The sequence below is a fragment of the Ornithodoros turicata genome, chromosome 9 (genome assembly GCF_037126465.1).
Source record: "Ornithodoros turicata isolate Travis chromosome 9, ASM3712646v1, whole genome shotgun sequence".
NCBI lineage: Eukaryota > Metazoa > Arthropoda > Arachnida > Ixodida > Argasidae > Ornithodoros > Ornithodoros turicata.
Genome location: NC_088209.1, coordinates 36,288,834 through 36,315,122, shown reverse-complemented (window position 1 = coordinate 36,315,122; position 26,289 = coordinate 36,288,834). Strand labels below are relative to the sequence as shown.

The 26,289-nt window shown below is 46.1% G+C and overlaps 1 protein-coding gene across 4 annotated transcripts in view; it reads left to right on the top strand.

The window, feature by feature from the left end:
* The window catches only part of LOC135368804 (protein qui-1-like), a 336,239-nt gene that overhangs the window by 172,701 nt on the left and 137,249 nt on the right, over positions 1–26,289 (top strand). The window contains exon 1 of one of the 4 annotated variants that reach the window (XM_064602321.1): positions 4,812–5,060. The exons of the other annotated variants lie outside the window; for them this stretch is intronic. The gene's annotated coding sequence lies outside the window, so the exon portion shown is untranslated. Of the gene's footprint in view, positions 1–4,811; positions 5,061–26,289 lie in introns of those variants that run through there. 4 annotated transcript variants of the gene reach the window in all.

Below are 26,289 nucleotides of genomic sequence, written 5' to 3'. Positions count from 1 at the left end.
CGGCGCTTCCCACTTCTTGTTTTTTTTTTTTTTTTCGTTTTTTGCTCAGTTCTTGGTAACGGTAATTGGACTATTGGAGTACATTGATACGTAACCCGCGGTTCTTCCCGCGTTCTTCCTATGCAGCTAGCGACGTTTCTCTAAACCAATCCGCAGGATGTACCGTAATGACGTCAAAGGGGCCCGCGCGGCTACTTGCTTGCACTGCCACCGTTGCGCACAGTCACGACTCTTAAAATCGAATTATTCTGCGATGTTTATACATCTGTCGAATGAATCGCTTCACACGGTGCATTTTCATAGGCAGGGAAAAGCCTTCGTTTAAAAAGTGGCTAGTGACTGAAGTGCTTTTTGTATTTCTTTAGAATTAAAATCTTTTTTCGACTGGCACAGTCCCAATTTAAACTTTGGTCAACACATGTATGCCTACATTAAATATCAATTCAGTGCAAAACAGAAGTGGAGAATAGAGCGCGCAGATCCCCTTTGAATCCCATCTTTGACATTCAATATCTTAAATAACAAAAGCGCATATGGAAGTAAAAAGAAATGCCTACGGTGCGCAAGTAATTAAAAAGAAGAGCACGCCTGGTTTCCTCGGAAGTATTTTGTTCCGCCGCCTCCTTCTTCTGTATTCAACAACGCAGGCACTATGCATACCTGGAATGCCCCAAGGCATTGCAGGCCTTCGAGGAAACGCATTCCACGACTCTTGTAAAAGAAAAATCGTGGAAAAAAAAAGAGGGAACCACGAGTATAGTACCTTAATTCTTACGCGACAATCTTCTCGTAAAAGCAAAAAATTACGCGGCCGAATGAACGCTGATTTCTTTAGGCGTTACTGCCACGAATTCTTACGACGTTCTTCGGAACACTACGGCGTTCAGTTCACACATCACTACATCTTTGTTTTTTTTTTGTGTGTGTGTGTTAGCGCCGCGAGCAACGGTGGCTATGAGCGGTCGGTCTTACTTATACGGTCTTACAGTAATGGTCGTAGTTTCTACTTTGCCGGTGAGTTTGCAAACGGCAAACATGGAAGCAATTGGAATTGGAACTTTGTAGCGAACCGGAACGTACTGCATATTGATTTCAGGGATTTCTTGTATAATTGTAACGTATGCTGTTAGAGATGGAGATAGATAGATAGAGATATAGGTAGAGAGATAGATAGAAGGAGATAGAGCGAGAGAGATGTCTACCGCACCGGTACAACCCTGTTGCTCCAGGGCGCTTGATGTGCGTATTAAACCAAGACGCTAATCACTTTCTGCATGTGTTATGAGCGTTGATTGTTATAGGGGCACTAAAGTGCAAAGACAAGTTACCCTCTTCTCTCTCTCTTCTAGAGAGAGTGAGAGGAGAGAGAAAGTGAATCCCGTTACTTTTGTATTGCTGTGAAGGTAACGGCACCATTCGTTCCGCGAAGAGAATTTTTATCTTTAAAACAACAACAACAACGACTTTATTTCGGCTTTGGAGAGTGGGGAGGTTCATCGCCACAGGCGATACTCTACCCCATTGCTGGTGGGAATGTGGGGAATAAAATAACGAGCCCCTTCACAATAACGATCGAAGTCCGATGGTGTCCAGAAATGTCAGAAGAGCTTTGAGCGCAGAGCGTTGCTGGGCTGGATTGGGCCAGGGACCAAGCAATTTCGATAGGGAGAAGGGGCGAGGGTCCAGCTGACGAAGAGACTCGGAGAGTGTGGTTCGGGAAGGTTGGTAGTGGGAGCAATGAAGAAGAATATGTTCCAGATCCTCAAGCACACCACAGTTACCTGCTACGCCTTTAAAAGATGACCGCAGCACCTATGTCTTTCAGGTATTTCACCTAATTTCACCTATTGCCGCACAGGAAGCGCACCTGGGAGTATAATGCGTTCGTTTGGCCAGTATTCGTGTTAATTAATAATTAAAAGTTGGTGTGCAATTAAAATTGGTGTTAATATGAATTCCTATTGGGGAATATAGCAGCACTTGCACGTAATGTAGCGCGCTTATCGAGCGTTCTGCCTGCCCGTGAGAACTCGATCGCTCTGCGAGCCCGCGCGCACTCACTCAGCAAACTGTAAACCATGCTTTACGGCGCGCATTGGTGCTCTGCAGACAAAGCACGCTTTACAGGAACGGTATTCCACAAGACGCATCCTTTTCACGATTCTTCCTTCAAGGGGCACTAAAGTAAAAACAAGAAATAAAAAGTTCTCCTCGTGGAACGAATGGTGCCGTTACTTCGACGTTGGCATAAAAGGAATGCGAATCATCCGTTGCGTCGTTCGTAATTTCTGAACGAAAGAAAACGCACTTTCCTTTTTTTTCTATATATATATATAAAATGGTAGCGCCGCGAAGCAACTGTGGCTATGAGCGGCGTACAGATGTGGACAGATGGAGAGAGGACAGCAGGAAGGAGTGGGGTACAGGGGGTTAGTATGCGTCCTGTGCCAACTTCAGGGGGAACTGTGCCGACGTTCGTCCGGAAAGTCTTCGGAAAACCCAGGGAAAACCTGAGACAGCACAGCCGGCGCTAGGATTCGAACCCACCACCTCCCAGTCTTCCACACGACCTCACCACCAACGAGCGGGACGCCCTAACCCGCTCGACCATGCCGCTTGTCGCACTTTTCTCTTACCCTCCTTCTCAGGATGGCAGGTCAGGAGGAGCGGGCTGTCATTGGTCTCCTCAAACGATTTTTCCCATCATCGCCGGTAATCGTCTGAAGAGACCAATCGAAGGCCTCTCCGCATTGTTGCTCTTCTTCCGAGAGAGAGAGAGGGAAAGCGTCAATTGCCGTTTCTTTCGCTCATAGATAACGAACAACACGACGGATGAATACCGTTCCTTTTGTTTTGTTTTGGTATCAACGTAACGGTATATTTCATTTCGGCGAGGAGAATGTTTTGCACTTTAGTCCCCATTTCAAATTGCACAAATGGATGCATGGTGTGCTCCGACGGCGTACTTGGTCCGAACACTACATTATACTAATCTACGACTGCTAGTTCGATATATTCAAAGGTAGGGACATATCAATGGAACAAATGCGAATAAAGAAGAAGCTAATTGCGTATTCAAAAATTCCAAATTGAATATGGTCTTCTATATTCTAATCCCGAGTCGAAGGAACGCATCTTTGAAACCGAATAAATTGGAATTGTTCCGAAACTCTATGCATGAAGTCGAAAACGTCTCAAGAGAACGTATGCAAAAAAAAAAAAAAAAAGAAAGAAAGAAAGAGATGAAAAAATGCGACCGTTATTTCACATAGAGATCCGCATACACATATCACGTGCACGTAATGCATGTAGGAAGTAGGAGGAAGAACAAGACCCGTACATTTGCTGTACGTATTCTTCGGTTAGATTATACAACGATTTCCTTCGTATTCGTTTCGATTGTATTAATCTTTACTTCACATTCGTTTTCTGCATTAGCTTTGTATTCGCTTCGGTTCGAAATGCTTCCTTTCACCATCTTTCCATTGAAATGATTATTTGCACATTCATAGTGAGTGTAAAGCAGTCATGGAATGTGTGGACACATACCGGGAGACATGAATGAATAAATAGTCATTGCGTAAGCTGTAACACCGACCACCTTTTCGTCTGGTAGATACATGCTGAGTTTCTTACATTCATGAGGCTATTTATTCTACCCGACATCGGAGGACTGCGCCATTCCCGCCGCCAGGGGACCGAACGTCGTCTCCTCTTATAAGGTCAGACACGTGGCAACAGGTACAGCAGCGCTGATAGCGCCGGTCCCGTTTACACCTCTCCAACAGACGACCTTCTGTTTACAAACATGTGACGTCACGAGAAGACTGGTTCGAGGTTATATTTTGCTGTGGTGGGCACCCAAGCAGCACAATGTACTGAAAGTCGAGTGCAATTGAGGTGGACGATTAGGTGGAAGACCTTGAACAGACTCTTGAAACTAAACAACATTGATAAGACACATACCGTCCACCCCTATTGCACTCGACTTTCAGTACATTGTGCTGCTTGGGCAAGAAGCGGGAAAAACGCGTCGGCTGATAGGTTGAAAAGGCTGATGTGCCCATCAGTATGCTTTGCGAGGCATTACGTAATCAACGACGTAGGGGCGCAGGTCGTCTGTATCGCTGCCTCGTGGCAGTGCACGTAAACGGCATCACCAGTTCCCATTACACGTAGAGAAAAAAAAACGAAACAAAAAACGAATCCTTAATCTGGAACATACAACACCGAAGGCTAACCTATACTGACGATATAGAGGGTAGCTGACTTTATCTTCCCGAAACATCTGGCCGCACTCGACCACAAACCCGAACCAGTGTAGCCAACGGTGCAAGCCCGTTCATATCGCCTGCTATCAAGCGCAATGGCTCCGGACTTTGCGGACCCAGCTAGCGAGCTCTCACTACTGCTGTCGCCGTCGGCCCAAAACGCAGTCAACAAAGCATGCTCTGCATGTAGTATATCTACGTCCAGTCTTTGAGCGCTACTCTAGAAACTTCAACTATATCTGCCTTTTGAACACGAACCTTTGAGTTGTCCTAAAGGGGCGAGCGACATTCTCCGGATGAATATACGCACATAGGTGCAGAACATAAAGTGGGGAGAAACAACAGAATTAAACACGCACCGAATAATGAAATGAATAAATTATTGTGTGCGTTACGGACGGAATGCTCAACGCGCCGCCGAACCAGGCATCCCGGCTCCCCTCACTCATCCCCCCTCGTCTGCTGAAAATGGTTCCGTCTAGCTGGCGTCAGTAGCGTTCCTGGCGGTGGATTTGAGCGCTACTGCTCGATGCGCTGGCTGATCCCTCCCAAGTTATCGTTTGTGGCACGTCGCTGCTGGCGGACTTCGAAAGGAGCATCTTTCAAACTCTATATCATCAGTTGTCTTTTTTTTGTCGTGTGCGTCTATATGCAGTCTCTCGTCGTTGCTACGGCCTCCCTTCGTCGGGTGTGACAGAAAGAATTGAACTTCCCCTTGGTGTTACGGAAAAGCGCTGATAAACTTCTTGTTTTGTGTGCATCTGTGAAATCGCGAGGCGTTTCTTTCGGGTAAGTTTTGAGAAGTTTCTCTTCATTGCAAGCAGGATGTATTTCGAGTGGCGCGATGGATTTTTTTTTTTTAATTTCCCGTCTTTGTTGCACTTGCCACGAAGCCGCAGAGGCTTGCAACGAATCAAGGAGTTGAAATATCGAAAGATGGCACGTTAAAGATGCACAATGTGACAAATATTCTACACGTGCGGTATGAAATATTCACCACTAAAGTATAGTTATGACATCATATGACTCGTACATCATATATAATATCATTATATCATAAGCCATTATATGATGCACAGTGCGGTTTCAAGTACGTTCAGCGTGGATGCATATGAATTCTCTCGATAACTTTCGTCACCGATCCAAAACGTACACAAGACACAAACGGATATATACATACTGTCCTTGTGTGAGCTGCCTGCTAATTTCGCTACGTAATGTGACGTCGTGTGGCGCTTCAGTTGCTCCCGTGATATGGGTCTGCTAGCAGGTATCTTCCCATCACTATCATTACGATCGCATATGCATGTAGTGCGGCTGTGTCGTCTTCCAAGCGCAACGAAGTGAAAGGAGCGATTCGCGATATGCATAGACACGCATCGGCTGTGGCATACACTTACTTGAATTCGCCATCTCATGGTCTGTAGCACCGAACGCGCAGGATGTAATCAGTTCACGTTTTTGTAGCGCGATAAACACGGGGCTGAACCCCGCCCTTTTCCAGAGTTCGCTTATAACTCTCTTAGGGTTCTTTCGGAACCTTGCGCCTGCTTGCAGGCTTCATCTGCATATGTGTTAGTTCGTGTTACGAGAGGAGAGAAAGTGGGGGAAACGGATTACGTTTTTTTGTTTTTATGGTCGAACGCGGCTTCGATATGAAGATAAAAAAATTGTCAATATTTAAATGCAATTATAACAGATGTTAGCCTGCGTTTGAAACGGGAGGAAAGCTCCTGTACAGAAACTGGGACACGAGCAATATGCCGCCAGCACAGGAGCGCTGACCACTCGTCTACTCAAAGTTCCCCCCCCCCCCCACCCCACGAAACAGGGAGCGATACAAAGATAGGTTCAGCAATAGTAGGGGCATGCTACGCTGTAGCATTGATTCTTTTCGTCTGATATTCCGTTGCGATTATATGTTATCCGCTCTGCCTGAGGTGTTTCAAGAAGTTTTCACTCGAGATGGGAGAGAACAGTGCTTTGTTTAAAAGGTAAGACATGCTTCGGCGTGTACTAGGTGACGTTTAATGGCAATGGTGTCGTGATGATGCCTCTGCTGGGCGTTGAACGGGAGAGCATTTTTGGTAACTTTCAGCTCACTTAGGAAACTATAAGAGATACGTTGTGCTTCTCCATTAAGCATTATTGATAGGCCATATCATGCCGCCATCAAAAGGATGTACAAAAAGCAAGGCTGGCCGGTTTGAATACTACGTGTAATAGTGATCGGTTTTGCAAGGAGGGCTAATATTATGCTGGGCCACCAACACTGTTTTCATTCGTGGTCTTCCTGATTGAGACTTGTCTATTTTATACGTTTCGGCTGAGCGCGACTTATATTGTGACTTCTGTGCCTTGTACGATCACATTACCCCGTCATGAGGGGTATACGCATCCTACGGGAAATTGAACACACACGGACAGCGTCTACTTTTCGCGTTTCTGACCACGTCGAGAGAGAAGATGATCGGACAGTGCGATTTGTGGCCTACTCGTCATCAACTTCACCCTTCGGAAAGTTGAGTCCCTTCGATAAGGACTAGTCCGCTGTTACCTTGAGAATCACCCGGAGCTGTACTGACGTCGCCCCCAGAGCGAAGAAAACAAACGTCTAGCGCGTCGAGAAACGTTACCCCAGTCTTGGAGAACATACTTTAAAGGAGCAGTGAAGTGGCATTTGACTTGGCTCCAATCCCTAAGCAATCCATCAGCAGCCACTATGCAAACTAGTTTCGCTCGGCCGTACTGTGCAATTAAATTCGCAGCAGAAGCACTCCGAGAAAGCAGCTGCGGGCGGGCGGCACGATCCTCTCGCGTGACGTCGACAAGTCACGTGACTACCCCTACCAGGGGAATAGGTGACGTCACGATGTTACCCTCCGCCTTCCCTCGTTCTCTTACACGCTCTTTGCAAGAGTGGAGGATTTTTGAACGATGTGAGGAACAGAGACCCTGGGCGTGCGCCGTAGCACGTGACCTGCACTCTCCGTTCTTTCGCATGAGCTAATTTTATTTGTTACAGAACCCGCCGTGTCCAAAAAGCGAAGACAAATAAAAGATGTGCGGGGCAACCTCTGTTCTCCTTTAAGCACATTTTTTTTTATGCTGTATAATGCAGTTCTGCTTAACTTCTGCTTTTATGTTGGTAATAAAACGTATCGATGAAGAAAAAAAAAACTACGCATATTAGACAGGGACACTCACGTATTGTATCCACTCACCAATATCCACTCCAGGAAGAAACGCTATCTGTTAGAAGCGTTAGACAGAGGCGCTTTTTTTCTTTTTTTCAGACAAATAATCCAGGGATGAACGTCTCTTTTCACGAGGAAATCTCCCAGGAAGACGAGATTCTTGCGCAGCTATCTGCTCCAGTTGAAGGAATAGAGGCTTAGCATGCTATAAGTAGCTTTGAAGCTAGTTAGCCACAAGTGGTGTGTGTTTTTGCGCTGACTTATTGCGCGGCGACGCTGTTACGAAATTGTCAACTGTGAAATTCACGACGTCTTATCAAGCACGTAGGCGGAATCTCCTCGCGAAGAGGAATGAACATGCGGGCGAACGACAGTTGAACCTCTGTATGCAATAAAGGAATAAGTTGAAAAGGATCCAACTGTGAAAGCTTTAAATGAACCTCCGGTAATGCCTATGCTGCTGATATTGGTAAAATAACGTCAGTGGAAAACTCCGTCTAAAAAAAAAAAGGTAGGAAACTTCGTAGTTTATATCCGCATTGGAACAAAATAAAAACTACACGGGTTGCAAGTGTGTATAGAGATGGGATCTGATATAACTGTCCGTTCCATTTACCCACATGTATTTCCCGCATCTTGCTCGCCTGTAGCGGGTCAATAGTTTCCATACGGTCCCGAATTTTACTCGGCAAACACATCCGGGTATTTACATGCCATTGCAGCGAAAATATACTGAAAAGGAGTTATATGCTTATTCGAAGGAAGAAAGAGGAAGGTAAACAGGCAACATTTTGTTGAGTTTGACGAACACACAATACGAAGAGAGCTTCCTCAAACAGGAACTTCCTCAAACCTCAGGAGAGGTTACATTTTTCTGCAGTATACCAACTCGCTTGCACCATTCTAATTTGCGCATCAAGAAGGGAAAACTGAAAAGGGAATAAGCCGACTTCCCCCTTGTTACATACAGCGGCTCAGTTACACTGAGACACTGCATTAGATTTATTTCCGTTGAATATACACGCAGCCCGCAGAGCTAAGAATCACTCAATAACTCAAGCACTCCGTTCAGTAAAAAGGACTAGAAATAATGCATCCTTGCCTCCCCGTTTGCGCCTGCATGACTAACGCGTTTGAAGAACTAGATGCTAATAGCAGGTACGTGTGCTAATCGATGTTTGTCGGCGGTTTAACGTATTAGAGAAGCAGTAAAACTACTATGCTAACTACGCGAGATAATTATTCCCCAGGGAAAAGCTCATCGCGCAGATAATCACTAGGGCCGTATAACTTACTCAATACAAGTGTAATTATGCAGCCACGTCATTCTAAACGTGATTAAGTTAGAGGAAAACTTACTGAACCAAAACGTACTTCAGACAGCGTAAGCGTTGAAGCGGCGCACGCACATCACGAGCGGATAAATTTATTAAAAGTGTCCACACGCGCAGTCTAACGCTTGTTCGAGAATATAGTACGGTTTAGATAAATGTAGGTGCCGTGCAAGACCAGTATGGCTACTGGAAGAATGGTAAACTTGAACGTAACAGAATTGACTTTGGAAAGAGACAGTATACTGCAAACAGAGACGCGCGGTTAAATACCTTTTTTACTCACATTACGAGCCCTGCGTCGTAAAGCGTTAACACATGCTTAACCGCATTCGCAAAACACACGTCCGTTCCAGCGCAATGAACGACCATGAGGCCTCGCTCTCGGTTCATCCCCCATCGTCCTCCCCAATAAAGAAATACAAACCTAAACGCCCCCCTCTTTTCCCAGTGATGGAGACGGTGGATCTCACTGCACTTGCTCGATGCAACAAACCGAGCGTGTAGGCATTACGAAACGTGTAATTTGCAACGGGAATCTGGATCACTGCTGAGGTCTGTCGTATTGATCGCGATCGCAGCATTCCAGCCCTTGGGCATGTGGTGGAAGAACTGTAGCAGGGCCATCTGACAGCGAAATGACCGCTTGATAGCTCTCTGAGGAAAACGCTGCTGCCCTGCTTCTTGCAGAGTGATAGCACATTGCATTGGGCGTATCGGAGCCGTCGCGGAAGCAGTTATTGATTGCTGTTGGAAAGTCGAGAGGATGACGTACGGGATACTCTCGAAGCCATACCGGGCAAAAACGTGCCATCGTTTATTTTCAAGAAGAAGAAAAGGAAACAAGCGTGCGCGTGTGCGCGCAGTGGTTCTTGCGGAGGCGCTTACCATGATCTGCACTACGTCGCCTAATCGATCAACAAATCAATCAGTTTGTTTACTCCCAAAAAGACCCAGGGGAGGGCGTTACATGCATGGCTAATAGGCATGTATGCGCATTTAAAGCATATGGAAGCTTTAGAAGCTTTTCACGAGTCTTTCATAGAATGTTACCTTCGTTAATGAGCGTTGTATTGGTGCATTGTAACTGTAATTCTGCCTGTGTGTTTTGATTGAGGTTCGTCATTTATTCCGTTCTTCCGTTCTTCTGGTTCCGTGCTTTATTTAATCAATGGAGACATTGATTGTTTCAGGACAGGTTCGGTTGTCGCGCTTTGACGGAGATACGACTTCATAAAGGAACATTCTGTAGCCGTGGACTGATTCAGTTATTGCCATTGTATTCTATATTCCGACTGTAAGATACGTGTAGATGACTCATACAACATTCCATCCAGCGTCTAGCTTTTCAGATAAGCGAGAAAACTCACGCACGCACACCAGATCATCCACACTAAATTGCAGTAGCAAAGCAATGAGCGTACTGGTGATCTGTATGTAGGTTTTCCCGCACACTGTCGGAAAGAAATCGCATTTTTCAGTCGGCTACGCACGCATGCAGGAGTTTTGAGCGACAAAACAAAGCAAAGAAATATAACTGTTCTATGCCACCATGTTTTCGAGGCTGTTTCTCTCAGACGCAATCCTATTGACGGCACGCCTCGGAGAAATTCTCTTACGTTTTCTGATAAGAGATTCCGAGTCCGCGTTCTCTCTTCTCCTCGTCATGACGCGGTACGTCCACTGGGTTCATCTGTCTCGTGGTTGTGGGGTCAGTACTGGGACGCATGGCTCGTGGGTCAACGCGCGCGACAAAAGACGCTGCAGTGATTGCGTGCATTATTTTTCGCGTAGTTCAGTTGGTGTTGCGTGAAGGCTGTGCTGGTGAAGCAAACGGGAGTTCAGGGTAACCTTTACAATTCTTGTTTATGATGTGTAACGTTTCAGTTTCGTCCTATGTTGTGTGATAATGTGCGCGCATGACTTCGGCTCGGTGTGCGGTTTTGAAGAAACATAGAGAACGCCGTAGGGCTGTTGTGAGCCGACACAGCTAGAGTCAATAAGCAAGGGTAAAGAGTATGGCGTTGCTCTGCCGCGCCAGAGCCGACGTTCGGTGTCCGCGATTGGGCCGATCGTGTCACGTGGTTTCTCTTCCAAGAACTCGCCGTCCATGTTGAGTCACCTCCATGCAAAACCGGTTACCTGGGTTGCAAACTGGCCCGACTGCGCGCTGTTCTCCACCGGAGAAGGGGGAGATTGGCATCCCATTGCTAGGCGACGCAACCGCGCCTCAGCCAAGATGGCGGGCTTGCTCGCCGGCGTGGCTGAGGGCCGATTCACACGATGCAACTTTTTGCTGCAACTCGGTTCCCACTGCAGTTGCACGCAACCGAAGTTGCACCAAAAAGGTCCCTTTCATACGGCGAGCAACTCGGAATGCCGTAGTTGTCACCGAGCTCGCCAGATGGCGCGAAAACACATTGTCATCATCAACATCATTGTCATCATTTTCGTCCAATCGCACTTCTACTTCCGCTCGTTACGACTTCAATCCCTTGCAAGCTTGATAAATTTGCATAATTTCCACTGGTCAGTGATAATTTCACCGTCTCGCGTACCGCCGCTGCAATAACTGACACATCGAAGTCTTCCTGATTGGTCGCCCTTGCACGACGGAGCCGTGTGATTCGCAGGTTGCAGCTAGAGTTGCAGGAGAAATGGCTCGTGAAGCGATCGGCTCTGCAACTCCGGTTGCGCAACCAGAGCCTCGCCGTTCACATGGTGCAACTTGGTGGCGCAACTAAAGTTGCATCGTGTGAATCGACCCTGAGTGTCACTACTCTGCCTCCTATTTAGTGTCTCTAGACACAGAAAGCGGCTGTGATAGTGGACTGACGGAGTATCGGAGTAGAAGAGCCATGTTTCCTCGGCCACTCAACCCGCTGTGATAGTGGACTGCATAATTGAGCCTCGTGTTGGTGAGTGCGCGCGTTTGTGCGACGTTCGCGACGCAAAACTCCGAATTATGATCACAAGCCTTATTGTCAGTTTCGCTACCTTAGTATCACCTTCGCTCCGTAATACATATTTGCTAGTAGTACCTAAATTACAGTGTTTATGTAACACTCAGGGTGTATCTCGTGCGTCGTGAACGGCTTGCATCATTTAGACTTTCGCGTCCCATGAGAACAGCGTGGAAATGCATGAACAGCCTGTCTTTGTGGAATGTGATGTTCGCGCAATCTGGTGGTGTTCATCAAGATTAGAGTTATATGGTTCCCCGCTTCAGCGTCCATGGATTGACTTTATTTTTAGAACGCAGCTGGATGGGCTCCGAGACTAACGGCTGCCAGAGCTTTACGAAGTCTGGAAGCCCGTTTGGTGTGTACGGTCTTCTATACAAGATACGGGCATAAATATCGTACAAGTACGCAAAACAGTTCTTTTTTTTTGTTCAAGTCATGTTATAGTGTGTATGTTTTGTATTGTTTTTACGTTCGGCCATCAGTTTGTAACGATTGCTCCGTGAACTCCTAATGAAGCTGAACTGGTTTGGGAGCAACGTAATCCGGTAGACAAATATCTTTCGGTCATAATTTGTTCTAGCGTGCGGTCGATAGTACACTCTCTCCTTCTCATACCATAGTACCCTCTCATACTCCTTCTGGTTAATGGTGCGATACCTATGTTTTTACTCCCCTTTTATATTCAACAGTTTCACAGCGTCTTCATTACATCTGCATGTGTGAGCTTATGTGTTCTGCTATGTTTGTGCAGTATGGGTGCTCTGGGCGCGCAGTAATTGATATCCGATTAACGGAAGTACCCATGTAGGTACTAGCAGTTTGCGGCAGTATTTCACAACGAACAGAGGTGAACAGGTCGGTGGCACGACTCCGGCAGTCAATACCACTGCTACTACTACTTCGGCAGTCAATACTACTGGTAGTTACTTTTCAGAAACACGCAGTCGGGGAGTTAGAAAACCGAGAGAGACAGACAAATAGACCCAACTACAACACGTTTTTCTACCTCAGTTTTCGTCTGCCTCTGTCTACCTTTCCGTTTCTACCTTTCTACCGTTTCGTCTAGCTCAGTTTTTATCTCGGTTTTATACCCGATCTCGAACTCGCAGACAACACGTTACCTTATCTATCACTTTGAAACTGAAAGAGAAATTGGGGTACCGAAGAGAAGACCATCATCTTTTCCTATCTCGCTGCACGTCCCTGTCATCTCAGACTCCTTTCTCTTTCCTCATCCCCATCCTTGATGTTCACATATTTCCGTCTTCATACGTGGCGTGCTCACTGCAAGCCATCATCCCGTTTCCGCTCTGCACACCTCATGCGACGCCTTCGTAATTGCCTTGTTCTTCTCTCCGATGGGCCACATAGGCGTCGACGCTTCTGGGGCATAGCCTCTTACCCTTAACTTCATTCTTGTCCTTTCCTTGCTGGTCATCTGCGATGACCTCGTGTTGTTTGTGGACGAAGAGCTGAGGGAATCCGCGGTGATGCAATAAAGAGATAGATCCGCGCGGGCGGATACGGGAATTGGGAGCTGCTGAATGTGATGTTGTTGTAACCCCCCGTGCGGCTTCCGTCCATCACTTCATTTTATTTGTTAACTGTTTATTTATTTTATTTATTTTGCTTCCTACCGCGTAGATGGCGTTGGCGCAGCAAAGCAGCTGGGTAACAGTGGACGTTTCTGATATGGAGCGCACACTATGGGTGTAGAGCTGTGCAGAGAAGTACATCTGACCTTTTGCATAACGGCTTGGGGGAACCCTTTTCGCAGTTATGGGGATTGTCTGTTTTTAGGTTACAAAAACGAATATTACGGTTAATAATTTTTTTTCACATAACGAGCATCGGTCGTCGAATCTCTTTTGTGAGACGGTGTATAACATTTTCTTGATTTTGTTCAGCTAGGATGTCTTAAGGCTGCGCACAGCATAGTTAATAATGTCACTTGCATTGACACTTCAGGCTTCAGTTGATCGTATATAGCAACAGCAAAAGTGTTAATAATCTAGTCTTCGACCCAATAATGTTTTTGGAGCCCCCTAATATGATGTTATGACGTAGGAAGAACATAATCTATTTTTGGCCCGTCTCTTATTGTAATTACTTCGCTTCTTGTCACGCTGTATTTTCGCACGACATCGGAAATGATGTGAATGTTTAAGCATGCTCAGGAAGCTTGCTGAAGAATATACCGTTGAGGGCGTGGTTTTGGGTGTGGCTTGGGAGTCTATACAAGCACGTGCTATTAACCCCAGCTTCACATTGTATAGTTGGTTCCGAAAACCGAAACGTAAAAGTAACGGACACAAAAACAACAGTGGCGGTTACAGATACTGAAACAGAAACAAATATGGGCCAGTAACAGAGGCGGTAGCGGAAACGACGAACATTCTGTTACCCTTTCCCTAAATTGTAATTGCAATTTTCAGCAACAATTTCGATGATGACTGGGGTTACATTTCTCAATTTGGTGCTCCAGTCCAGTCATCTGCTGTAAATACTGTCTGCTACTTTCCTTTCTCTGATCTTTTGCCGGTCTAATGTTGCGTCTCTGCCACTGTCTCGACAACCGAGGAACCAGACGGTGACTACTCCACTGGAAGCCTAAGCACTTGTACTTCCGTCGGAAGGGTATATGCGTCACGCGTACCATGCAATGCGCAGTGGAGGCAATATTGAGACAAGTGGGGCATTCTTACGTCCCGATATACAGGGCGTTTCAAACCGGGATGTAGGTCCAACTTCTTTGCAAAAAATGCAGAAGTCGATCCTGTACTTGTATGCCGGTCATTGGCGTCAATAACCTACGAACTCCCAACAATTGCTTGCGGGAGCCACCGTCTTGCTCCTCTTTCTCGTGCTTGTCCAGTGTGCTTGCAGCTTGCGCTGTGTTCCTTTCCTTTCGCCTCTTTTGTGGCATTTTTGATCCAATTTTGTGATAGACCTATATATCGTGTATTGTCAAGTGACATTCCCCAGCAGATGATGCGGAAAACGTCATAGCTTTCTACTGTCACGTCTTTTGGTTCACTGCAAACAGTGAGGAATGTCAACGCCAGCTGGAGAGAAAGCCTGTTCGCTCGAGCGACGTGACGTAACAATTGAGTCCGCCAATAAGGTACAGTTCTTTCAACGGCCGTAGTTTTGGAGACGAGCCGGCACCAGCCGCGTGGGCAGCCAGTGGTGACCACAGAAAGGGTGTGTTTCGAAATCGTCTTCGGCGATTGGCTGACTTTATATATGCCTGCGTGCGAAGGAGTGAGAGGAGGTATGAAGCAGGCCTTTACCAGCTTCAGTGGCCCAGAATCTACGATCATGAAATTCCACGCCGAGACTGGGAGACTGCGGCGCAGCCGCAAGATATTCCGTAGCAGACGACAGACAAAGACGGTGTCGTCTGCTAGGTGCTCAGTACGCCACGAACGATGTTCCGGCACCGTGCAAATGCTAAACATGACACGCGGCGGTCCTTCTGCCCCATGAGCAGTTCTTGCTTTTTACGTGCCATGGGGATGTCGTCCTTGTGAACATACGAGTACTGTCTCAGCCACCATGGAGCATATTCTCATGACCTGCTGACGGTACATGAATTAAGACACATTTTTTAGTGCTGTCTGGAGCCATGGAGAATAGACCGCTCACGATGTCTGAAGTCCTTGGCCCTCGGAGCAACAAAGTACATCGGCCCTGCGCGTTCCGTCCAATTATGAGGGAGGAACTATAAATTCGCCCTCGGTAGTGTCCGAGTTCGGTACATCTTGCATACCACGCACAATGCACACCAACTTACATGCAATGGGGAAGGGTACCGTCGAACACCACAGAGCACCATCATTATGTATTTTCTGCTCTCTGAATTGAATTCAATTGAATTTGTTTACTTTTTGTGTGGAAGAGAGAACAAAAAGCCAATCAGGCTGTTTTGTTTTCACGCACTCTAAGAAAAAAAGGTAGGTAAGGTAAAAAACTTTCTACCCATCTCGGTAGAGCTGTATTGCAATCACATTTCTGCTGGAACTAATTTTACTTTTTTGGGTATAACTGTAGAGTACCACGGAATGCGCTCGTGGAATTGGCCCGAAGTGGTAGAAGTGCTGTGGTTCTACCAGCTTAAGTAGGAAATTCAGCATCTTTGTTTTTGTTTTTGTTTTCCTTAGAGTGTGTTATGTCCTCGTTGTTGACATCGATGTGAGGTTTTTCCTTTCACGGTTTATAAGACATAATGGGGTTGATCCTAATAGGGCTTATAAGGGTTTGTCAAGTCCACTGAACTTTTTATCCCTCCTCCCATTCACGAAAGTGACGAATAAACTATTATATTATTGAAGGAAAGAGAAAACAGTTTTTCTTTCATTACGGTTTCTAACGTGGAAGGATCGAGCAATATTCCGGCTTAAGGGGGAATCAGTTCTTCAGAAATCTATGGGTGATTTTCGTTCGCACAACAGACGTGAACGCTCTAAACTATCATCATAAGATTGACAACGTCGTGTTCTCTTCGCTTTTCTCTAGTCAATGACATATTTTTTAGAGGACAAGATTGAGCTGTTGATTTTTAATAAATTAAATTTTGGCGCATCTAGAACATGCCATACTGCCATCTCGAATTCGAGCTCAATACAAATCAACGGATAGTCCTGGAATTCTACAAAATGTGTAATTAAAAAGGGCAAAGCAAGGAGAACACGCCAGTGCTCCTGTTTTGACGATATTTTACGCCGTTTCTCAGCGCTGTGCGAATAAACGCTCTCTATTGTCTTGCGCAGAAGTGATTTCTCCTTGAGCCGTAATTCTTGTTAGGAGACGTCCTTTTAGCTAAGCGCAACAATCGACGTTTCCACTGCGACGTTTCACTTTCCGCAGGTGGCACCCTATGCATGAGTAAAACTCATAGTTTATCTATGAACTATCAAAAACTCATAGCTATCCGTACGAACGGTAAAAGAATCGTAGGTTTCTAGTCATCGAAATCGAGGATTCCTTTTTCATCACACATTAGCGAGTTTTAATGCATCGTACGCTGTCGCCTTTGCGCACGTAAAGGATAGCGTTGGTGCTTCTGCGCACGCGCGAAACATAAAGAAAGCTTCGCGCACTGCGCAGATCCGCCACGCTCTCCCTTACGTGTGCAAAGGCGATGGCGTACGATGCACAAAAGCTCTCTATTGTCATTGAAAGAACGAGGACACACCGAGACAAGGCATTGCGACGTAAAGCAAGTGCTCCTTACTCATTGCCTTTATGTACAGCGTCTCACTTTACGACGCAATCGCTTGATGGCAACGTGACGAATGAAAACGATCTCAATAACGTCGTCCATTGTACAGGGCCGATGCACCACGAAGTGAAGTCATTGCGAGGATTGAACGGGTCCAACTGTAAAATGGCTTTGCCTCTGGAAATCACGAAGCTGCGACATCTCTTTCTGAGGCGGTAGCGACGTAACGATGGGATCACTGCTCGCTCTTCTTCGTCTTGAAAGATACGTGAAAGCTTCCAATTTTGAAACGCAGTTCCTGGCGGACTGGAAGATTTTTCGTGCAAAGCTTTCAAGATTGTGAGCCACGGTTGCTGGGTAATTTATCTTCGGTGTAGAAGCAGTAGAAAGGCGACGTCCTGCGAACTTTCTCTTCTCCGTTGCGGCCCTGTGTCAAGTGAAATCCCAGGGAAATGTGTGTACACGTTGTGTGAGGGTCTGAAATGAAGAATGGGATTTTCGCGAGAATCTCAAGGGCCCTGCTAAGATATATCGCATTAATAATATTCCCCTTCACATGGGGTGCGTTGCCGTCTCTCCTTCAAGTAAAAAGAAACAGTTTTGGAAAGATAGGTTATTCCGATAACAGGAACGCAGTTTGAGTCGTACCATACAATGAGTGGCAATGCTCACCTCATAGTGCGTGGTGAGTCACTTTACGTGACTCACATTATAGGACTCACTCACATTGTCGTGAGTTACAGTGCTCATCTCATAATGGATCGTGAATGACATTATGCGTCTCGCCGTCAGCGGGTCATTTTATGTGAGTCACATTATGTGACTCGCTGCTGATAAGACCGGGCCCAAACCAAATCTAGAGTAAGAAGAAAAACGCTTACTCGTGGTTTGTCGTCATGATCTGTCATTGTCCGAGATATCTCGAGTAAGTTCCCGATCAATTATTCAGTCAATTCCCGATCAATTATCTCTCAATAACTCTAGCAACTGAAGCTAAATAGGTAACATTGTAACAAATGCCGCAATGCGGCGTATCCGTACAACATGTCGGACGGGCTACTTTCGAGGCGCAGGGATACAAAACGTGCCCTCGAGCGCTGACTTAGCTAGCTACCCGATTGACTGCCGCCCTCTTTTCTTCGTGATCCCATTGGCTGCCGCAGCCGATGTTTTTATTCTTTTACGAGTGCGTTTGTGTTTGCTAGCGTTTTGCGACATACAGTACCGCTAAGTAAAGTAACGTCGCTTGCATAGTGACCGGCGACACTCCAACTTCCATCTGAAAACAAGTTGCTCTTGCATTTTTGCGCTCTTTTAAACGGAACAGCGAGCGCTGTGAGATACTGCCCTCAGCGGCTTTACAAGTAGAGGAATAACCCTCAACTCTCAAGCCCATCGAAATAAAATAGCCTGTGAGCGTATTTCCCTGGACGTGGTGGCTCCGTCAACACTCAAGCTGGCGCTTGACAATATTGACATATCTTGTCGGTCACGGTGACTCGCACTATATCAAGCCACCGTCTTCTTGCTCCCCCTATGCAATACCTCCGTGTATTTTCAGTGTTTCTTGCACGTTTCCCTACTTTACCTCAAAACTAATTATAGACTCAAAAGAAGAAGAAGAAGAAGAGATGAGAGTGAAGCAGTTGAGGATACAAAACAAACACTGTTTTCATGAAGGGGATGACACTGCATTCCTCTCTCTTCTCGTGGCAGCATAATAGGAACAATACAATAATTGAAGTCGACTTTTTCCAGAGAATACACGGTGCTGCAGGTACAAGCGTTATCCTTCTTTAAAATGTCGTCTTACGCACACAAATGGCGATCTGTAATCCCGCTACAGTTGCGATAAACCGACTAGGAAAAGTAGCTTTCCCTTTTTTTCCTGTGAGCGTACAGATAACATGAAAAAAAAAAGTGAATTATTTAGGCGTACCAGATGGAACTTTCAGGGATATTGAATCGGGTTTACACACACGGCGTCCTCTTGCGAAGAAAACGCGTCACGCGCAATGCCGTCAAGATCATATACGTGCGACTGTGCGTGAAAAAGCGTTCGAGCAGAAAACGGACGTTTGAGTAAATCAATCTCTGGCGAAAGAATCCCCAGCGCGTTTCCCCTGCGAGCACTCTTGTCATGCAGGCGAAGCACGCTTTACAGGGCGTACCTAGAGGCGAATTTTGGGTGCCCTGCAGCAACGCGTGGTAACCCAGTAACCCGCGGTTAGGTTACCCGTACGGTTCATCGTCTCTCTCTCTCTCTCTCCCTCTCTCGGTCTCTATCCCTCTCTTTTATTTTCGAGCGTTTCGAGTTTCTTGCTACCACTTTAGACGCGCCTTCATGAAACTGCAGCTAAACCGAACCGCACACAAACATGTGGGTTTAGGATGAAGATGACATGAAGGGCCATGCAAGCCAAACAAGCTCAGGTTTCGTTGGAGAAATACTGTTTAACCACTGTCAGTATGACATAATATTGATTGTCCTGGACCTTTGGCTTTGGAAACCCCCCACGCTATCGTTAGCGCCATGAACGACTTTATATAGCATTCCTATGGAGCCGGCACGTCTCCTCTCTTACGTGCTTCCCTGACACATTCACATTCACACAGACGAGGACATCGAGGCGGGCGGCGTCTTTCTCGAGTAAAGTAGTACGTAATTATGAGCGCATGAATATAAGCTGTTCGGCGTGTGTTGGGTCAAAGACTTCCGCGGAACAGGACGCCTTATGTACGTTCTATTCAGATGGCCTCTATGTGGCTCGGTTGCCATATTTCTATTTATTTATTATGTGACACGTTGTACCCGATAACCTGACAAGTAATTTCCATGACACGTAAGCCAGGGCACACGCGTAATTCATTGACCAACCGCGAGAAGTCGTTGTTGCCATTAGACGAGGAGAAAACTCAATGCAAATTAATTTGTAGTTCTTTAAACAATATTGGCTCTTACTTTGCCTCGACCTAATGAAACCGTGGTATACATATATGTCAGTGATTCGTTTCTAAAGATGCAAGATATGTGAAATGGGCACTAAACAGGTATACAATGTGAACTGCCAGTGTGAACTGTGAACTGTTTGGTAATGCGTTGTCCTGCGTTGCCGGCGGAGAACGTTTTCCAAAAATTAGTGGAATAAAACAAAAGCAATTATTGGCTCTAGACTGACACAATATTCCACTGCACTCTTTCCAGCTCGTGCCCCGCTCTGCGATACGCTTCCGACAATAGCCACACGTCATTTTGGCGTCACCATACATCAACCAGTGAAAATGCGAAACGCTTATGCGTTGATTTATTGTAATACAGTCAAACTCCTCTATAGCGAACACCTTTTTAACGAAAATACCAATACAGCAAATTGTTTTGCGGTCCCGCTGGAGCCCTATAGGTCCAATAATGAACATCCTTTCTAACGAAAATACCTTTACTGCAAATTTTTTTGCTGTCCCCTGAGTTTCGTTGTAAAGGAGTTTGACTGTATACGGAAGTGAGGTAAATTCTAAACATCACTTCACTCGGAAATCCCAAGATGGCCACTTGAAACCGCACCAGAAGTCCGCAATGTTCCTTCAGCGCTGTATTGCTCCGCGAAGTCATCGCGATGTTCCCACAGCCGGTTCTGCCCGCGCTCCACCCCTTGTAACAACGGAGCCCGTCATTGGCTAGGAGTCCGAAATATCCCCGATCTCCCGTGACCAGAATGCAGCTTTGCTACACGTACGAGGCGTGTGACGTAGATGCTCTCCCAGAACGAGAGGGAGAGACACACGCGGGTTATGCTCTTTGAATGGCGTTGTTCCTCGGTAAATATACGCTCGCTACGGGTAAAGGAATTAAATATTGGGATATTGTGAGCCACGTTCTTTCACGGGGAACGATAATTGGGAAATATTCGGCCACGGCTGTTTAGCGCCCCTTTAAATTTAGGTCTTCTTTTTTTTTTTTTCTTTATCGTCGCCATTAAAGGACGCACGGCCATGATAAATAAAGTGCCAGCTTTCGTGGCATAGTGGTTAGGATGATCGCTTTCCACGCCGAGACTGGGAGGTGACACGGGTTCGAATTCCGTCACAGGCTGTGCTGTCTGAGGTTTTCCCTGGATTTTCTGAGGACTCTCCAGCAGGGATCGGAACCGAACCCGAACCGAAAACCGGAAAAAAAACGTTATTTTCTGACGAACCCGAACCGAACCCGAACGATTTTTTTGCTTGTCCTGAGCCGAACCGGAACTGAACCGAAAAAAATTGATACGGTTACCGGTTCGGGAATCGGTTCAGAGGTGAATTAATTGTACTACTGACCGACCTTTTTTTTTGCTCACCTGAACGGTTATCTCACGCCTTTTTCTTACAATCGTGTGCGGTGAGCGTAAGCTTGCTTGCATGTAGCAAAATTACTGCCCGTGGACCGGTTAAACCGAGGCCGAAAAAAGTAACTGTTCCAATCCCTGTAAATGCCCCGACCGCTGACAGACTTTTTTTTGTCTGTGTATGTGCGGGGGTGGGGGGGGTGGGGGGTTCTCCCTGAGCCGAACCCGAACCGATCCGATATACCTCAACCGGTTCAAGCTGATAATTTCGGTTCAGCGGCGCTAAACCCGAACCGAACCAATATGCCTGAACCCGAACCCGAACCGGACCGAAAAAAATACCGGTTCCGATCCCTGCTCTCCAGACGAATGCCGGCACAGTCCCCCCTGAAGTCGGCCCAGGACGCATCCTAACCCCCCCCTGTCTCCCATTCCTTCCTGCTGTCCTCTCTCCATCTGTCCACGTCTGTACGCCGCTCATAGCCAGAGTTGCATCGCGGTGCTAACACGGAATTTAAAAAATAAATAAATAAATAAAATAAATGAATACAACGAGCTATACTTTGGCTTGGGGCCAGCATTCTAAATCTGGCATTTGGTGCCCATTGGCTTGTTCTTTTCCCAATGCAATTACCTCTAGTCTTTGTTGAAATATTCTCCTTCCTCCACCTCCTTGCACTCTGTGGTGGTGGATTTATTTGTCGTGGCACGGTGTCTTATCTTGTTTGTTCCGAGTTGGACATGACTAGTTGGAGCAGTCCCGAGCCTCCTTCAAGGTCGCGTTTCTTATTGCTGGTGTCCTTTTACTTCGATTTTGTATGGCGCCGCGAATGCGAGACGGCAGCGCCAAATCGAACCCTGTAACGATCAAGAGAAGCGGAAGAGCCCAAGACATAACTCACACGTCAGTTGTCATAATGCCTCCAGATACCAAACGGGTGATATCTGCTTAATAACCATTGCACACACACTAGCTAACGTGTCACTACATAGACCTGTCATTGTGTGAAAGCATTATGCGACTAAACTTGATACACATTCTTCCGTGAAGCAGTTCTCTGGCAAATGCACTGCGGCAGAACATATTGAATTGAATTGAATTGAATTGATCATTATTGTCCACAAGCAGTGGTGGAGCCAAGGACAAAATGCTAGATTCTACCGAATAAACCCGATCGTATCTTAAATTGTCCAGTTCGGCCTAGACATTTGTTTTGCATATTTTGCGTTATATAATGTAGGATATGATAATGGATCACCAGTATTATTCGGAAGAATCTTGTATTTGAAATCCAATAGTCCGCAAACCCTTACGATCGTGCATTATTAACGTATTCATTTTTGAAATTCCAGAACGCAGCTACGACCGCAGTTGCATACAACACGTGCACTAGTACAAAAACGAAGAAAGAAAAAAGCAGTAGACAAACGGTTTAAATCACATTTAAAGTGGACAATTCGACTACCATCGATAATTCGACGGTATCATCTTCTGATGGTAAAAAAAGTGCTAGCACTGGTAGAATGTGACAGCCAATGTCGTGCTGAAGACCGGGAGGTGGTGGGTTCGAATCTTGCCACCGGCTGTGCTGTCTGAGGTTTTCCCTGGGTTTTCCGAAGACCTTCCAGACGAATGTCGGCAAAGTTCCCCCTGAAGTCGGCCCAGGACGCATACTAACACCCTGTCCCCTACTCCTTCCTGTGTCCTCTCTCCATCTCTCCACATCTGTACGCCGCTCATTGGCACAGTTGCTTCGCGGCGCTAACACGGGATCTTAAAAAAAGTGTTTGATGCTGTCCTGCGCCGGCTCGGGTTTTCTTTCACATACTTAACTTGCATACATACATACATACTTACTTACTTAACTTTCACATAGCAATCTTTATTGTTATATTTAAAGTTCGCGCTCCAAAGCCGCTTTGATTGGTTCGCGCAAGAGCTCGTGGCGAATCACGATCCGAAGTGATGCATTTAAAGCGTTTTGTTGGATAACGACAAGTTATCACCGGGATATACCGGGATCTTATCAGTATGATGGCTCCCATCGTGCTCCCTGGTAAATACGACTTACGAATACCTTGAGCAAATGCAGTTTCTTCCAATAAATCTACTCCTGCAGTGCTGTCTGTCATCATGAGGTTAATTACTCGTATAAGCCGGAGCTTAAAAAGCTAGTCGTTAATGATATAAATATTCATCAGTAATCATAATCATCAACATCATCACCACCACCATCACCCTCCTACTCTTTATCAACCTCATTGGCATCATCATTACCGGAGTTTTCCACCAAAGTAACTGGTGCAAGTGATGTGGAGTTACGGGCCTCACACTAGTGAAGCCAAAATTTCCATTTTATTTTTTCTTAAAACCAACCAGCCAACCAACATTCATGCGCAAGTACTCCATAGCAAACCGTCCTTTCTGGCTAACTTTTCCTGCCAAAATAAATAGATCCCGCACCCCCTCCATGGGTGCGCAAGATTTCCATGGGTCACCGCTAAGAAGCGAGCTCCCTATAAGTTTCTTTCGATTTGGTTGCGTTGATATCCATGTGCCTCGCTGCGTTGATGCTTTGATCACAAACGCATCCCTCTGTGGTAACACATCCGATTTCGAATGTAGGCTAACTCTAGTACTGCTGGCACCAGCGACAAAATGATTCACAGCCGCGAAGCGAAATCACGCGACGGTTTAAGTTAAATCACGTCGGTTCACCGAAGCGCTAGAGCGACATACAAAAAAAAATCCCGTGGCCTAAAAAGGAAGTCGCCTACGACATATGACATTTTGGCGCACTATAGCTTCCATCGCTGCTGCGCCATAAAAACACTAATCATCATCATCACCAACATCATCCGACATATGATCAGGAGAAGATTATGATTTGGTCACATGCGACCGCTTCAGGGTGGGCGCAAAAATGGCGGGTGTGTTTCACCCCCCTGTGGTGGGGCTAGAATCGCGCTGTTGCCATAGGGGAGAAACGCAAGAGCTCCCAGTGACGTCACCTATTGTCTTGGAGAATCCGAAACTATAGTGCGTTGCGGGTTTGGTTCGAAAATTTGTGGAAGAATGTGTGATGATCACTCGCAACGTTTGCATGCTGAACACTAAACTTCTCGGCGAGGTTGTCAATGAGCCTGTCCGTAGTGGCGCTTTAAGCATGGCACGAAACGCCTAAAAAATGAGCGACGAGCCTTCAAGCTGCGCCATTACTTCGTCCAAATATCCAAGCGGGGCAAGACGAACGAGGCGCTTGACCAACTTAGGAAGAACAAAGAGAGAGAGAGATAGAGGGGGGAAAAAAAAGACGAAATGAAATACGCGTATAAACGAAGAAGATAGTACAGCGTTTTTGTTCCGATTTTTGTTTCATTTTTCTTCAACTTGTCCACAGCCTCATTCCTCGCCGCTAGCGTGTTTGCTTTATAGTCCAATTTATCTTCATGTATTTTGCTATGTGATGAAGTGGAGACCCTGCGGGAATGTTCGTCACCCGTTCAAAAGTTTTTTTATGTATGCTTCATTCCCAGCAGTATTGTCCATTTAATAAGCTCTTTCCGCGTATAAAGGCCTGTCAACTGGCTCTTTCTCTCATATTTCATCACATTTCCGTTTGCGGTGTGTGCGTTAAGGGGACATACATTTATTGAACTTTGTGAGCACGCATACATACATACACATACGCACCCATTTCGTAGCGCTGTTTATATAAGGAGACACTGTTTACAATTATTCACGTGGCTAATAACCTGAAATCTACAATAATGTATGTCTATACCTAACATGCCTTTAGATACTAACGTTGCGACAGTGTAAGACAGGATGTTTGAGTATGTACTTTTGAATGACGACATGATAGTGTTGAGGTGGTATGCAGTTACGGTGGCACGCCAACCATATACCATACCCAGTATCCATACCCAGTATCCATAGCCAGTATCCATAGCCAGTATCCATAGCCAGTATCCATAGCCAGTATCCATAGCCAGTTTCCATAGCCAGTTTCCATATCCAGTTTCCATATCCAGTTTCCATGTCCAGTACCCATGTCCAGTACCCATGTCCAGTACCCATGTCCAGTACCCATGTCCAGTTTCCATATCCAGTTTCCATATCCAGTTTCCATATCCAGTTTCCATATCCAGTTTCCATATCCAGTTTCCATATCCAGTATCCATATTCAGTATTCATATCCAGTATTCATATCCAGTATTCATATCCAGTATTCATATCCAGTACCCATATCCAGTACCCATATCTAGTACCCATATCCGGTCTCGATAGGAATGGAAGAATGCACAGCAAACGTTCCTGCACCTCTTCGCGTGTAAAAGGGGTGTTTTTGCAACAAAAACACCCTATTTTATTCCGCATATGTTCGACTGAAGGGCGCAAATTGACACACTCGTAAACTGTGCAGCAACCAAGAAGGAGGGAATACTGCTCCGGCGCTGCGCCTCAGCTTTACAGCGCGCCGAGGACCCTCTTTTTTTAGCTCTCATTGTCACCTAGGAATTCCGATACACAAGACACACTCGCAAAACATAAACATCCTGAATGACGGTATGGGCTACTTGGTCGTGTTTGCTTACGCATTACCAGCGCAAGACACGCAGGACATATCCTGCAGACACGCTTTACGTTTCTTTCACGTTAAACTTCCGATGTCTGACGCGCTTGTGTAGCTCACAGATGAGCCGAAGGAGAGAGCTTACCGCGTTATGATAACGTGCCTCTCGTGGAAAGATCCTCTTCGCGCTCACAGGGTGGGAAATAAGATTAGAACCAGGACACGACGCGGGTGCTTGTAGCGCGAATATATGCTTCCTCGAACAACCGTGAGGATGCCATTAATATCAATAGGTCGTCATGGCCCTTGCCGCTATGGGAGAAAAGGTCGCCATCGTTTACATCATCCTTAGCAAGCGCGAGAAAGGAATGCTGTCGGGATCTTGGCTGTCCATAAAGCAG